Below are 13,885 nucleotides of genomic sequence, written 5' to 3'. Positions count from 1 at the left end.
CGGGTTCGACCTTATGATACCGTGCAATCAAAAAACGACAGGGGCAATAAGCGAGTTGTTTTCCCATCTATTCAACTTGGTGTTTTTCTTACTAAAAATTCTCAAGGGAAACAATACACATCCACGGGCAGAACAATAGTTCTGTTTAGTCGAGAGAGGTCAGAAAAAGCACTGAAAAAATAAACCCTAAATGTGGTGACACATCGTTAGTGAAGCTTTTTTTCTAACCGCGATATTAAGTTAAGACATTTTAAGAAAACATAAGATAGTTGTAGCATTTTATGTCATGTGGAATAACAAAGTGTCTCAAAATATAATTTTGTGTATGTATTATTTATTAAGATTTGTGTCAAAAAAGGGTATCCGTTTAAACTCTACATTATTTACCGTCAAGGCATATGAATGACAGACATCGGAAATATTATTAACTATTAACTGGAGAATAACTCAAATATAGTCCATGTTTTGGTGAACATTTTATCTGAAATAAAAATTATTCTTTCAACAACGAAATATAGAAATGGTCCTTGATTTTCGTTTTCTTAATCCAAAGAAGCACGCGGACGTCCAACGAAAAACAATCTTTAATTGATGTTATTGCCAAAATAACAAAACCTAAACAATTGGCAACTAATGTTGATGTAGCATCACTGGTTGGTTTGTGAGAATGAGAATTAGTTTACGATTTTAAAAACCAAACTTGTATCATCATTGTTAGAGTAAAGTCATGTCCTCTATGTTTAAACCAACTTCACGAGTCAGTTGTTTTGGTGAAGGTTCCATTGCTTCGAAATTAAAACTTTTCTTTGACCTTCTTTCAGTTATGATTAGCAGCACTTGACTTTAACCAAGCTCACTCAATCAGAAATAAGTGGTGAAATTTATGTTTTACTCAAATATTCCAATCCATTTTAACATTAACTCCAAACAACAATGAACCGATTTGCTTTCATCAAATACCCATAAATAAAACAGTCCTTACAAGTTCGTACAAAATAAACAGTAACAAACAAACTAAATCTTGAGGTGGTTCCTTGACAAGTATATCAGAACTTCTCAAAGAATACAATTCTAGGTCTTGCTAGTAATCCATTCATTAGAGTGCATTCTTTGTGTATTTGGAAGGAATTGTTCTGCAAAAACCTTGAAGCGCAAGCCGCGGCTACGAGAGTTTAATCCATTGTATTTAAACAGGAACAGATTTCTAGATGTATTAGAGTTTCAAAAGGAAAAGGGTTCCGTGTTGTATGGCACCATTGAGGGCGGGTCTAACTGGTTTGTGGACGTGTATGATGGTTGAGTTGACTTCTTTTAAATAGTTGTTTTGCAATTGTAATAATTGAACGCCCCTGATCGAAAGTGCAACCGAATCTTCTTTTACAATGATTTATTTCAATGCTCTTTAATTCCAAACCTCACTCCAAAGTGAGCTAAATTAATTATAGTATTGCAGTTCTACGGACAGATATTGCAGAACAAAACCTGACAAATAAACCATAAGCGTGGTGGATATTTTACCGCAATTCACTAAAAATTGTTTGATTTGTACTTTTAGAATTCAAGTATGTTTGCTTAATGTATGCATTCAACAGTCGACATGCAAACACTTAACCATAATTGGCTTTCTTCTGTATTGTCTACTTCAAACAATCAACATGTGAAATGTTCATTGAAATTAAATGGATTGATGTAGGCATAGTACTTTCTCTTTGTCTCCTGGATTACATGATTTAACAAACCAGAACGAGAATTCTATGTTTGGGAGGTTTGGGGCTTATTTTAGTATTTCAAACTGAAAAAGGTTTTCATGACATTTGGAACTGGCCTTTTAATACAAATTAAAACAGGTGTATCATTACGACTGACATAAATATCGAGGGGAAAGAGTTGGCTGTTTTCAGGTAAATTTGACGTTTATTAATTGGGTTTCAAACGGAAATATTACTTTGAAAAAAAAAACTATTTTAAGAGGACGTTTTGTGTGAGTTCGATCTAGAAAGACTGCATGGTCGCCCAAATAAACTTTTTTTGTAAGATTACTTAAATAAAAACTTTTTTTGGTTCTCCAAAAAGAAGTTAGTGGATTGTTCTTAGGCCCGATGTCAATTGGGATTGTGCCTTTTCACTCGCAAATAAAATTAAAGAGTATGACAGTAGATTGCTGTGACATTTTAAAAGAGTAGTCGTTAAAAATCAGAGCAACATGTCAAAATTGTCGACTCCTCGAGGTTTTTCTATTTGTCGTGAATAATGTCTTTTACTTCTTCAAATCATTTTCAAAGTCTGTGATATAGTATTGCCTGAGGACCTTGGTGTCGGCTAATTCAATACAATTCTATATAAATTCCTTTACATGTGGACTTTTGTAAATGGTTATAACCTACAAATGTGTTTTTGTTGTTTGGGCACTTGGGGTTGTGTTTTGTGCATGTGTGTATTCTTAATGGCATTCGTCCTTCACGTGTTATCAACTTCCATCGATCATTTTTATTCAAATCGAGGAACCTCGATGGATTTGGAGGTACTTAAAAGCCACTCAGGCGGTCATAACGAAAAGATGGCACCATGTTGATTGCTACTCAACCGCGCCAATTTGGTTCCACTTTTTTTTTTAAGGGGGGGGGTAGCTTTAATCCTTTACCGCCGTGGTGTAATGATTATGGAGATGGGTATGAAACGTCGGTTTCTTCATTGGGTATTCTGAGAAGGGGTGCCGGAACCATAAAGGCTCAGTAGTCGATTTCACAAAGATAGTCCTCAGTTATGACGAGTCCTAACTTGAGATTAGACTATTCTTGTGAAATCCACCCCTGGACACGTTTGGTAAATACTCAAAATATTATTACATAAAAACTTATTTTGGTAACGGGCAAAGGAGAGTTGTTGATAGTATAAACATTGTAAGAAACGACTTCATCTGTACAACCTATTTTTTAAGATAGTATTTTCTCACCATATTTGAATCTGTATAAACTTCAGAAAGCACACCAGTTTGTGCAACAAGGTGGTTGTTCCTTTTCTTTTCCTGCAACTTCGATTACCAGTTGAGCCCAACTTGTCACAGATTTGTTATGTTATGCATAGTGTTGTGATACACCAAGTGATAATACTTGTCTTTGATCAAAACGTGTCCAGTGCCTCTAACATTAAAGCATCGAGTCCAACTGATGTAACACTTATTACCCAATTATGATTCTATAACAGAATGCATTTACTATGTGCTGCCATGTTGTTTGTATCATTCGAAGGCAAGTAAAAAAAATGGCCCTTGACCATTACCAAAAGTGTCCAGTGCCTTTAAATGCAGTGGTATGGAACATGGAGCATGGAAGTACAATGTAGTGATGATTGGGTATATCATCATGTTCACCACATTCACACGCATCATCCATAAGACTTTTCGGACATCCTATCGATTGAAAAAGAATTTCTTTTTGTCTTCCTCCATAATCCCTAGATGCATTATCGGTCATACGTCTACAGCTTAAGACTTTCTGTCTCCCGTGGGGGTCTAAAAACCTCATTGACAAGAATTCAGTTTGTCTATCAAAAGAGGTGAGATATAGGTTAGCCACGCCCATGAAAAGGGTGGTTGTATGTGGAAGGACGCAGTGGTAAACAGATTGACCGATATCCTTCGAAATCTTTGATGGATTTTAAGAATGGGAGCAAAAGAAATGAGTGAAACTCAGATGAAAGAAAGGTCTGGTTGATGTCTTTGAGTTGGAAGCGACTCTGACTATAGATCGATTTCATCTTTTGTTTGCCTAAAAAGATTTAAGGAGAATCCTAAGATGATTGGGGTCCGCCATGTTGGCCAAGTTTGATGGATGTTGAAACAACGCGTGGGAGTCTATAGTGGTTTCTGCGAAACCGCTGCGGCATGGCCGGGTTTTGTGGTGTTCTTGTTGGTCATTTATTGATGTCCGTACTTTGTCAATGAATGTACACACTTCACGTCTTCATGTTGAGGCTTACTAATCTTGCTTTTCATGTGATTTCTAAAGAAGTTCAACAACATTTATAATGTGCTTAGTCACTGATGGAATGTGTTCGTTGGTTGACGTGGATTAAGTTCATTATCGGAGTAACTTTGAGAAGTTGTAAAAACATTCCTACGTTGGAATGTTTTGGTAATTCTGTTGGCATTGGCTGCATGGTGCAATTTTGTTGGTAGATGAAATTGGAAAAAGGGAGGATATACCCTTGGCTATTACTTAAAAAAATAATAGCCAGAATCACTGAAACTGTTGATAATGTATAATGTGTTGAGAAATGATTCCATTCTTAGGAATGTGGTTTAAGAGAAATAGATTCAATAAGATTTCACCATGAGAAACGATTCTGCATAAAGCGTTTCTCTGATTGTATATTATTACAACTACGGACTATTATTCCTGTGTGGACATAACCACTCCAGATATTCGGCGATATCTCAAAATAGATAGCACTTTTTGAAATGCAGTTTGTACATGTTAGTTTTATGTTGTATATCTACAATTTTATAGAAGATTAAAGAATATAAAGTTTACATAAACCAAATGCCTTTAAGCTGATATTTAAATCAATCAGTCAATTCATTATCTGAGTCATTTGACAACATTTTATCTTTATCGGGTTAGAAGAAGAAAACAAAACAATTTAAAAGTTGTTATTAATTTGAAGGAATTTGTTAAGAAGTCATGGTACGCACCGAGCCTATAAAGCCATGGTGGTGTCGTGTGGTACTACTTTGCAGATATTTGTGTATCTGCTTTTCCGCTCTTTCCACTTGATTACTATATGCATGGTTGTCCTGGAAAACATTCACAAGTTATTCAAAAGATATGAATATTGTTTTGCCAACCCTAAGTCTGTGGTCTATGCATTGGAGATTCGTTGATGCTCAAAGAACTAATTTCTAGATTTCATGAATTCAAAGAAAGCCGTCAACCACTTGTTGGTCTGTTCTATCTCCAAGCTAAGTACAATGAAAACACTCTAAGCTAATAATTTCCAGCTATTTGGAATTGTTAAAACGAACGGGTGAATTTAGCCTCCATTTACGACCACTCGAACAAAAGCTTGACAACTCAACTTAAAATTCCATGGTCGTAACGTTTTATAACCTGGAGATATTTTCCCCATCAAGATGATGATGCATTATTAGTTGGGGGAGCAAGTTATGTGGGATGGAATTTTTGGGGACCTCATCACGCCCCCTTCCCAAGCCATCACGCCGGAGTAAATTACCCCCTGACGCCTCGATGAAGGTTTAATTGTCACCGGCTTAGGAAATCAGTACCACGAAAACGGCACCCAGGCCACACCTAGACAAAAGCTGAACCAACGGGGCGTGAGGGCTGAGGGTTTAATGACCAAACTTTGATGGTTCTCCTGGAAGTATCCCACGCATACACCTCCTCTTGAAAGGATCCTTAGCGGGAGACTTTACCAAACGCTCTCGTCTTCAAGGGGGAATCAAATTGTGTTTGTGGCTTCTGGGGGTATCTGCTAATTAAAACACTTTGGTGAGTGTTAAGAGTGACCATGGAGTGACATTACAGAGTGGGTTGTTATGTGAATTTATATCCATCTAACTTTTACCTGAGACATGTTTGTGAGGAAGAATTTACATAATTACTGGAGGCGTGTTATTTTTTAAGAAAAGGAAAGTACCACAACACTATGAGGAGTAAACGGTAAACAAAACGAAGCCATTTTTATTTAACGACGCGAAGTTCTTCTTGGTCATTTAAGTGAGTTACTGTTGATGATTTGTAGCAATCTTCACAGACCAAAACAGTTGTATTCTATCACTTTTGTAAGTCCACATCCATATTATACACCAGAAATGGAAAGGACTTGTAGAACTCAAACTTGTCTACGAATAAAAATCACTCAAAACGAAAAGCAGACAAGAAACACTGTAGAGACGAAATGTAAAAAAACAAAAACAGATTTTTTTTTTTTGTGTAACAGGGGGCTTTTTGAATGTAACAGGGGGCTGCCTTCGACTTCCAACATTGTACCATGACTCTAGAGTTCACTTCCTGAAGACCTCAGATACCATGCACAACATCACTCTCTTCCACCAGAAACTTAACACTTCCAACCAATTCGACAGGAAGTGCGCCTTATAAAATGTTGTATTATTACTATTATTATGCCGGCGCAGAAATCATTTTGTGGGTGTGGCAGGTCCTTCCTTGATGTTAGGAGGGAGGAATCACCCGCCAAGATTATACCTAACGTCATATGATGATGTGACCCAACCACCTTACCAAGAACCTGTTTGACTCCCCAATCGATAACATGAATGACAAAAGATGTGCCATTATCTCTCCGTAATGAGTTAAAAGTTAATCCCTCATCGATATTTTGTCTTAAACCTTTAAGATCCTCCCCACAATGGACAATCGATTGGTCTGGATTAAGAAGGAGGATATGGGAGTTGAAAGATTGTTTTATTTCCCTAAAGGGGGAAGTTGTTTTCTTATAAGTCTTTAGAGAAACTTAAGTGCTTTGAATTATAGGAATTGTTTTAGTCATTTCCGCAATACCAAATATTTAATATTCGCTAAATAAATGAGGTCATTCCGATCATTAACCTGGTGTACTTTGAAGGACAGATATTCATCTAAAACCTCAAAGTTATTTTTATTGTTTAAAAAACACTTTTCCCGGAAAATTCGTTCTCCTTGGGTAGGTTTTTTTTTTACACCGAGTTACTTCGAAACAATGGGGTAGCCCGAGGAGCTGGGCGACCCGTGGCCGGATGCGTGTACATCCGGTCAAGGCGCACCGTAGATTTCACCAAATGTTCCCATGAACGAGTGAAGCAATGAACGTGTATAGTTGTTAAACATGCGGGCAGGCCGTACTTTCCAAGATGTTTGACGTTAGTGTTGGCCACTTGCAAATTTCGTTTGCCCTTTTTTAAACACAGTTTCCTTCCTAATAGAAGATCTCTCAACTGATGTTTGGTTCTCCTAACTTTTGGTTTGGTGAACTATTTTCAATACCAAAGTCATTTTCTTTGGAATGTAATTTCTCTCAGTCCAAAAGTCCTACTTGTCACCGGACCCGGGTTCATAAAACATTACAAGCTTTTGAGTTAACTAAAACAAGCTATTCGAGAAAAGTTAGTTTTCCTAGGAATTAACAACTGTGGAAATCTCGAGGCACAGCCACGCCCCTTTTTACCAATAGAGCAATGGTGCTGTTATCTTTGATTCTAAAACGACATGTACATGTTTATGTATTTCCTTATTCGTGGATACCAATAAATGAGGAACCGCTCCATACGTGGATCATTGGCTCTCATAAAATATAAAAATATTGCCTATCACCTCTTCGACCCCTAGATCATTACGACTCTAGTATACGGCGTTAGGATATCAATTATCACGCTCCAAAGTGTTCCAACATCAGACAGGTTGGAACCAGCACTTTTTATTTCGTTTTTGTTAGGCTGTTCAAATCCGGTATTTGCTAGGCCTATTATCTTGACGAGTGCGGTCGGGAACGGGTAGGAAAAACCGCCCGAGGGGAGGCTAGGTCAATCTTAGGGGTCGTGACCCTTGTAGGGTGTGCTTGAATAGGGAACCGTGGTTGCTTCGGGTTATTGACAGGAGTCCATGAAAGAGATGGAACCGGGAACTACTCATGATAAATTGTGTTTTTGATAGTGGTGGTTTTTTTATACTACGGAGACGAAGGTGGGGGAAAATGAAGTTTTTTATATAAGTTATTTGCGGGTATGTACGTCACTGCCTTTAGGGCATAATGTAAAAGAAGAAATTGAGGAGAAAAAAAAACTATTTTTTTAAAAGGTGTTTTTTTCTTTCTTGCATATCTGTCTCCTAAATCGCAGGTAGATGTTGAGTTGCGTGCAGGCATATGCCCGCATAAAAATACTCTTTGAATATACTTTTAATAATTATTGTCACAATATCTGAAGATACTTGAACCTCAAAGTGAACTATATCTCAATAAATCAACTTGCCAATAAAACGAATTACAGTCATTACAAATTAAGCTCTGAGTGAATTTCTCACTGGCATTTATGACATTTGTTAATAAATTGCTTTTCTTATTGATTGAGCTTACTGCCCCTCCCCCTCCCCCTTGGCTTAGCAATATCATCGCTTCACAAAGACACATTTTAATGCTCTAGTTTTTAGCAAATTGTATCGAGGGCTGTGTACCTTTGTAAGGTCTTTTTTAGTCTGGTTTGGATCGAAAGATTGTTGGGTTTTAAAACATCATGTAATCATAAATTTGTCGTCAAACACATCATGCAGTTGTGTATAAATTGTCATCGAATTGGGTTGTTTGGTATAATATTTATCACATTTTCAATATATATCGTGATATAACAGTTATCACAGTTTAAATCTCTAGTTTCATAGTAGCTTGCAGCGTTAAGGCATTGGACACTATTGGTAATTACTCAAAATAATTATTAGCATAAAACCTTACTTGGTAACGAGTGATGGGGAGAGGTTGATAGTATAAAACATTGTCAGAAACGAATCCCTCTGAAGTAACATAGTTTTCGAGAAAGAAGTAATTTTCCATGAATTTGATTTATAGACCTCAGATTTAGAATTTGAAGTCTGGAAATCAAGCATCTGAAAGCACACAACTTCGTGTGACAAGGGTGTTTTTTCTTTCATTTATCTCGCAACTCCGACGACCAATCAAGCTCAAATTTTCACAATCTTTCGTTTGGTATATCAGTTATCACATTTTTAAATCTTTCGTTTGGTATATCAGTTATCACATTTTTAAATCTTTCGTTTGGTATATCAGTTATCACATTATTAAATCTTTCGTTTGGTATATCAGTTATCACATTTTTGAATCTCTATTTTGACATTAATTATCACATTATTTTTAATCTCTATTTTGGTATAACAAGTTTCATTCAATTATCATAATTTGAAACACAGGTTTGATTCCAAATTTATAAAGCCATCTGCCAAATGGGGTTAATGAGCTTCTTTGACATGCATATATCATTCTGCTATCCCCTTCGGCTAAAATAAATGTAACTTTATAAATAAGTCATTTAGTTATACCAGGAAATACAGAGGCAGTTGGTGTGGAGATAGGGCAAGCCTTTAATTATATTCCATGGGAAATTGGAAACATGTCAGCGGGTCTTTGCACTTTTATGACAAAATGTGTACTGGAATTAACTATTTTTATGTACTGTCGAAATGGTGACTGGTGAAAAAGACGCTCGAAAAAAAACGTGTTCGGAAAGGGTGTTCGAAAAAGGGAATATCGGAATGTTTTATTGGCAATCTTTCAAATATTTGATGATTACGTACGGATTTGGGATTTGAAGCATTGCATGGTGAGGTATAAATGTGTATTAGGTTTCCGGTAACACCATGTGTGTATCTCTGGGTAGATTGTGTGCTTTGAGAACTTGTCTTGCTTTATATTCTACAACCACAGAGTAAATTTGTCGGAATTTAGGAGACTTTTCTATTACCGCAGATTAGATTTTCGGAATACGGGAGACTTCTCAGTACTGAAAAAACACTATCCTGTTTATTAACTACTACCTGGCGCAGAAGGTAGTAAATCGGCCTGTACCACTACTTTCGCATAGTAGATCGAGACGAATTGTAGATATTCTCACCCTTTTTGTTTTCCATGTCGTCTTTTGAAGATGTGAATAAAGGAATATTTCATAATCAGAGTACGCTTATCTCACAACACGTACCGGAATGCATCGAACTTCGTCTATGGAATATAGAAAGTTTTGTTGCCGATGAAGTGTGTACAAGTCGTTTTCTTGTTAGTTATCTTGTAAAACTGTTTCGTTTACATGAATCTTAAGACACGGTTATGTGGTTTCATTTGAAGAAGGAAATAACACACCAGAATATACATTATATATGTGTAGTTGGTTGGTTGCGGGAGTGAGTTGAAAGCACCACAGCAGACAAACAGGGTCCATTTTGCGGTGTGCATTGAAGGGCGCCACCATCTTTTGTTCGTATTCAACTATTACTCGTATAAAACCTAGAGTCAAACTGCCTGAGTTTAGACAAACTGGCCAAACTTTAAAACTTCCACCAAGTTGACAGAACTTGGACAGGGTACTGACATGTATCGTATGTATCTCGTCTTGGCCGTTGCTCTTTTAGGTTTCATACCAGGGTCTGAATATAAGAAAATAGACGATGTGTGTAATACACTTTCAGACTTTTATGTTGAACAGTTTGTGTCATGGTAGTAAAAGTACCAACAACTAAAAGCAACGAGTGACATTTTAATCAAGATATTTAAAATGCTTCACAGTTATATTTAATCACTTTTCGCTCAGTCTTTACACCAGGACAAATAATCCCATTGTTTGACTGATTTGTAGAAGGATGAGTAAGGCATAATAACACTTGTGTGTATCCTCATGGAAGTAGCCCATGGAGGTATCTCCCATGCCTAAACATAGTTTAGACGTAATTTGCAGTTCAGACATTTGTGTTCATTACAACTGAAAGAAAAACGTGAGTTTATAGGTATATTTCCCCTTTCACCCGGCTTATCACAAAAATCCCCTTTCTGTCCCTGTTTCCTTTATACTGAGAAAATAGTCCTCGTCAAAAAATAGTGTTTTTTGTTAATCTTTAGCCATGCGAGAGGGCTGTGGTGATGGACTAGCCGAGCGTGTCGTTGAACAAACACTACCAAACTAGCAGCTTCGATGGGTCAGGGTCGCCAAAAATGAACCCATGCGGTGGGTACTGGGTACTTGTGTATCCAGTAGCTTAGGGCGGTACAGGGAAAGATAATTCCGTTTCATTTAATTTATTAATTTCACATGTAAGAACGATGAAGAAGAAAAATGTTGATAAATTTATACTTACTGAATCTACAATTTATTTAATATGAAAACATGGGTAAAGTGGTGTGTTGAACAATAGTTGCTCAAATGAAGACCAGATCTGGCTTGTTGAAACGTTGAGTTGAGTTGTGACTCACACTGAGAAACGCTAGAGTGACATGGTTTACCACAAACCAAACCAGAACCCAAGATTTTCTCGTGAAGACAATAAGTGCAGTGACCGAAACGTCGAGTCACTAACTAATTAAGAAAGTCGTCAACGATGTCACTGTTTGTTTACCAACACAGGCAAAGTTTCAAATCTCACTGAAAACCAACTCAAATTGTTGACTTACTGTTCTAATGGGTATTGTTGAGTGAAATCACTGTATTATTGAACAGTGGAGTTAATGAACTAATCTTTTGGATTCGTGGTAGTATTTTTGCCTTTTTTGTTTTTGGTCGTAAAAATGTGCAGCAACAACAAGAAGATTGCTTGAGATTGTGATGTTGGCATTGTGTTATTAATACTTCGTTGCTCTAGTGGAGTTTTTTTGAACGATTTCCCTCTGTGCCTTTTTTCGGCAGGGTTTAGGAAACATCCCTTGATCCGTTCTTCTCCACATAAAAAGTTTTTCTGACGACGGCTATTTGCCTGTCCAGTTCATCGAACATAAGAGTAGATAATTTCGTCCCTTGTTGATAGATGTAGAGCCAGTGATTATTAGTGTTCGTGCACACAGGGATCTATCCACACAACCCAAAACTCAACATTAAGGTTCTGTTTTCTTTCTTCTTTTTCTTAACAATGTTCAGATTTGCAGCAAACGATGAAGGAGTTCGATGTTTCCAGGTTGATGTCGCCAGCGAACCAACTACTTGGAAACTTGGAGTGGATTGGAAACGATTCCAGAGATGAAATGACAGGCCAGCCATTTTTCATATTATTTCAAAAAAAAAATCCTCCGAATCTGCGTCTAAATGGCTACGGCTGTTTTGCCGCGTCACCATGCAACAGTCATAGCTGTAGCCAAAGCCGCCAATTCGGATCGAACTCTTTTACGCACTAGTTTCGGTTTTGGTTTTGCAATGAATTAAAATAGAGAAAGGAGATGTATCAAGCCCAAATTGTACAACTCCTTGCGTGACCTTTGACACCTCGTGTTAACACAAAGTGCGCCCTCTGTGGAAATGCAAGATGCAAAAAGCAGTATAGCTGTTGGAGGATATCACATTACCAAGTCCCTTAGTACTAAATGAGTGGTTTTTAAAAACAATGTCCTGGGCGTTTTTGCTCAGACCATTGTGCCGCCAAGTTTGAAGCCTTGTTTCCTTCTGACGTTGAGCCGGACCAAACGCCAAACCTCAAGCCTGCCTCCGTGGTTTGGAAGGGGGCCGCCTGGAAGGTGTAAAATATTGTTGGGTTTGGACCTGATACCGTCGTGTAATAAGAACAATCCACAGATACTACCAGGGTTGGATTAGAACCCGCGACTCATGCCTTCTAGTGTCCATCCCACTGTGGCATGTGAGAATCTGAGCTAGTGATGATGTTCACATTCACAGCTAGTCACCGTGTCTCAGCTATGATGTTATCTTCATCCAATGGGGTTTCTAATTCAATATCACAAGAGGTTCACCCGTAGTAGTTTGTTTCAGTGAGTTCCTGAACTGTTCCTTAATTGCAAACAAAAAGAGATATTAAGAAATAGATATGGAGGGAAAAACACGATGTCTCCGTGATGGTGAGAAATATATTTATTTCAAAACACTTTTCTTGAAAGGTTTTTGTTGAAAATGATGAAAAATGTTTAATATTACGATAAAGATAAAAAGTTTTAAATAACTTATTTTATGTTATCCTTTATTTGTTTAATATTTACAAACAATTGAGAGCATTACTGCCTGAAAATTATAAATACTCCGGTTCTCTAAATATACTTCAATAAACGACTTACAGAGCAATAGCATCATGCATATGTGTTTACTTTATTCAACTACACTACTAATTAAAAAGTAACACGCTTATAATCCCAAACCTACCCTTACTCCACCCAAACGTAACCTTGCCCTTCACGCTCTAAAATGTGTTGCCTTTAAACTTCTGAACTCGCTCTCAAAGAAGATTAAGATTCTGTCGGATTCAAAAGTTTACAAAAGGCGGAAACCTCAAACAAACCATGAAAACATTACTCTCTCAGAGGTTTTCTTAACAATTTTATTGCCAATTCGTGCAGCCATTTTCAAGTATCAGATGTTCTTATACAAGCCTTTTTTGTCATTGACTCAACCAGTCTGAGTCTTAAAAGATCAGTTGTACATCAGTAAAAAATTAATCAATTGTATTCATTGTTTGAAATGAAGGATTAAAAAATGCACTCAAGTTCACGATGCAACTACACAATTTGAAGGGAACTTACAAAAGAATATGCGTTCTGGCATTTCTTCAAGTATTAAAAGAAGATTATGCATAGTGCACTGAGGAAGAAATAAGTTCGTATTTGTTCCTAAACTATAGACGGATTATTGTTCAGTAATACCTACACCGGTAGAGGACAAGAATGCCGCAAAACAAACAAGAATCAATTGAAAATAGTGAATTCAACAAAAGGGAATTTTGTTTAGCAAAGTCTTGTTTTAAACCTTTACATTTCGGCAAGTTGTCGATTCACTTAAAAGAACTTTGTTTCAGTTGCAAGATCCCTAGTTCTTGACTTGCCGACTGAATTTTGCGTAGGATGTACCCTTGAATTTGGTGAGCCTTGATTGGGTAAACATTTGACTTGGTGAGTCCTTGACTAAGTGAACCCTTGATTTGGGTGAGCCATGATTTGGGTGAGCCCATGATTTAGGTGAGCCCATGAATTGGGTGAGCCCATGATTTGGGTGAGCCCATGATTTGGGTAAACCCATGATTTGGGTGAGCCCTTGGATAAGGACAAGAAGAAGATGACACAATCTTTTAAAGCGCAAGAATAAACTGAATGAAGAAATCACGATGCGCTTTACACGAAAAATAACGTTGCAAGATCAAGGGAAGGCAACTTGCAATAGGTGGGA

At 37.2% G+C, this 13,885-nt stretch overlaps 1 long non-coding RNA gene across 3 annotated transcripts in view; it reads left to right on the top strand.

Annotated features, from left to right (window-relative positions):
- LOC117298793 overlaps positions 1-12,652 on the top strand; it is a 61,870-nt gene extending 49,218 nt beyond the window's left edge. For all 3 annotated transcript variants that reach the window (XR_004519993.1, XR_004519994.1, XR_004519992.1), the window contains exon 5: positions 11,642-12,652. This is a non-coding gene — a long non-coding RNA (uncharacterized LOC117298793). The remainder of the gene's footprint in view (positions 1-11,641) is intronic.
- Positions 12,653-13,885: the final 1,233 nt, after the last annotated feature.

The sequence above is a fragment of the Asterias rubens genome, chromosome 13, assembly GCF_902459465.1.
Source record: "Asterias rubens chromosome 13, eAstRub1.3, whole genome shotgun sequence".
NCBI lineage: Eukaryota > Metazoa > Echinodermata > Asteroidea > Forcipulatida > Asteriidae > Asterias > Asterias rubens.
This window is presented reverse-complemented; position numbering and strand designations above follow the sequence as displayed.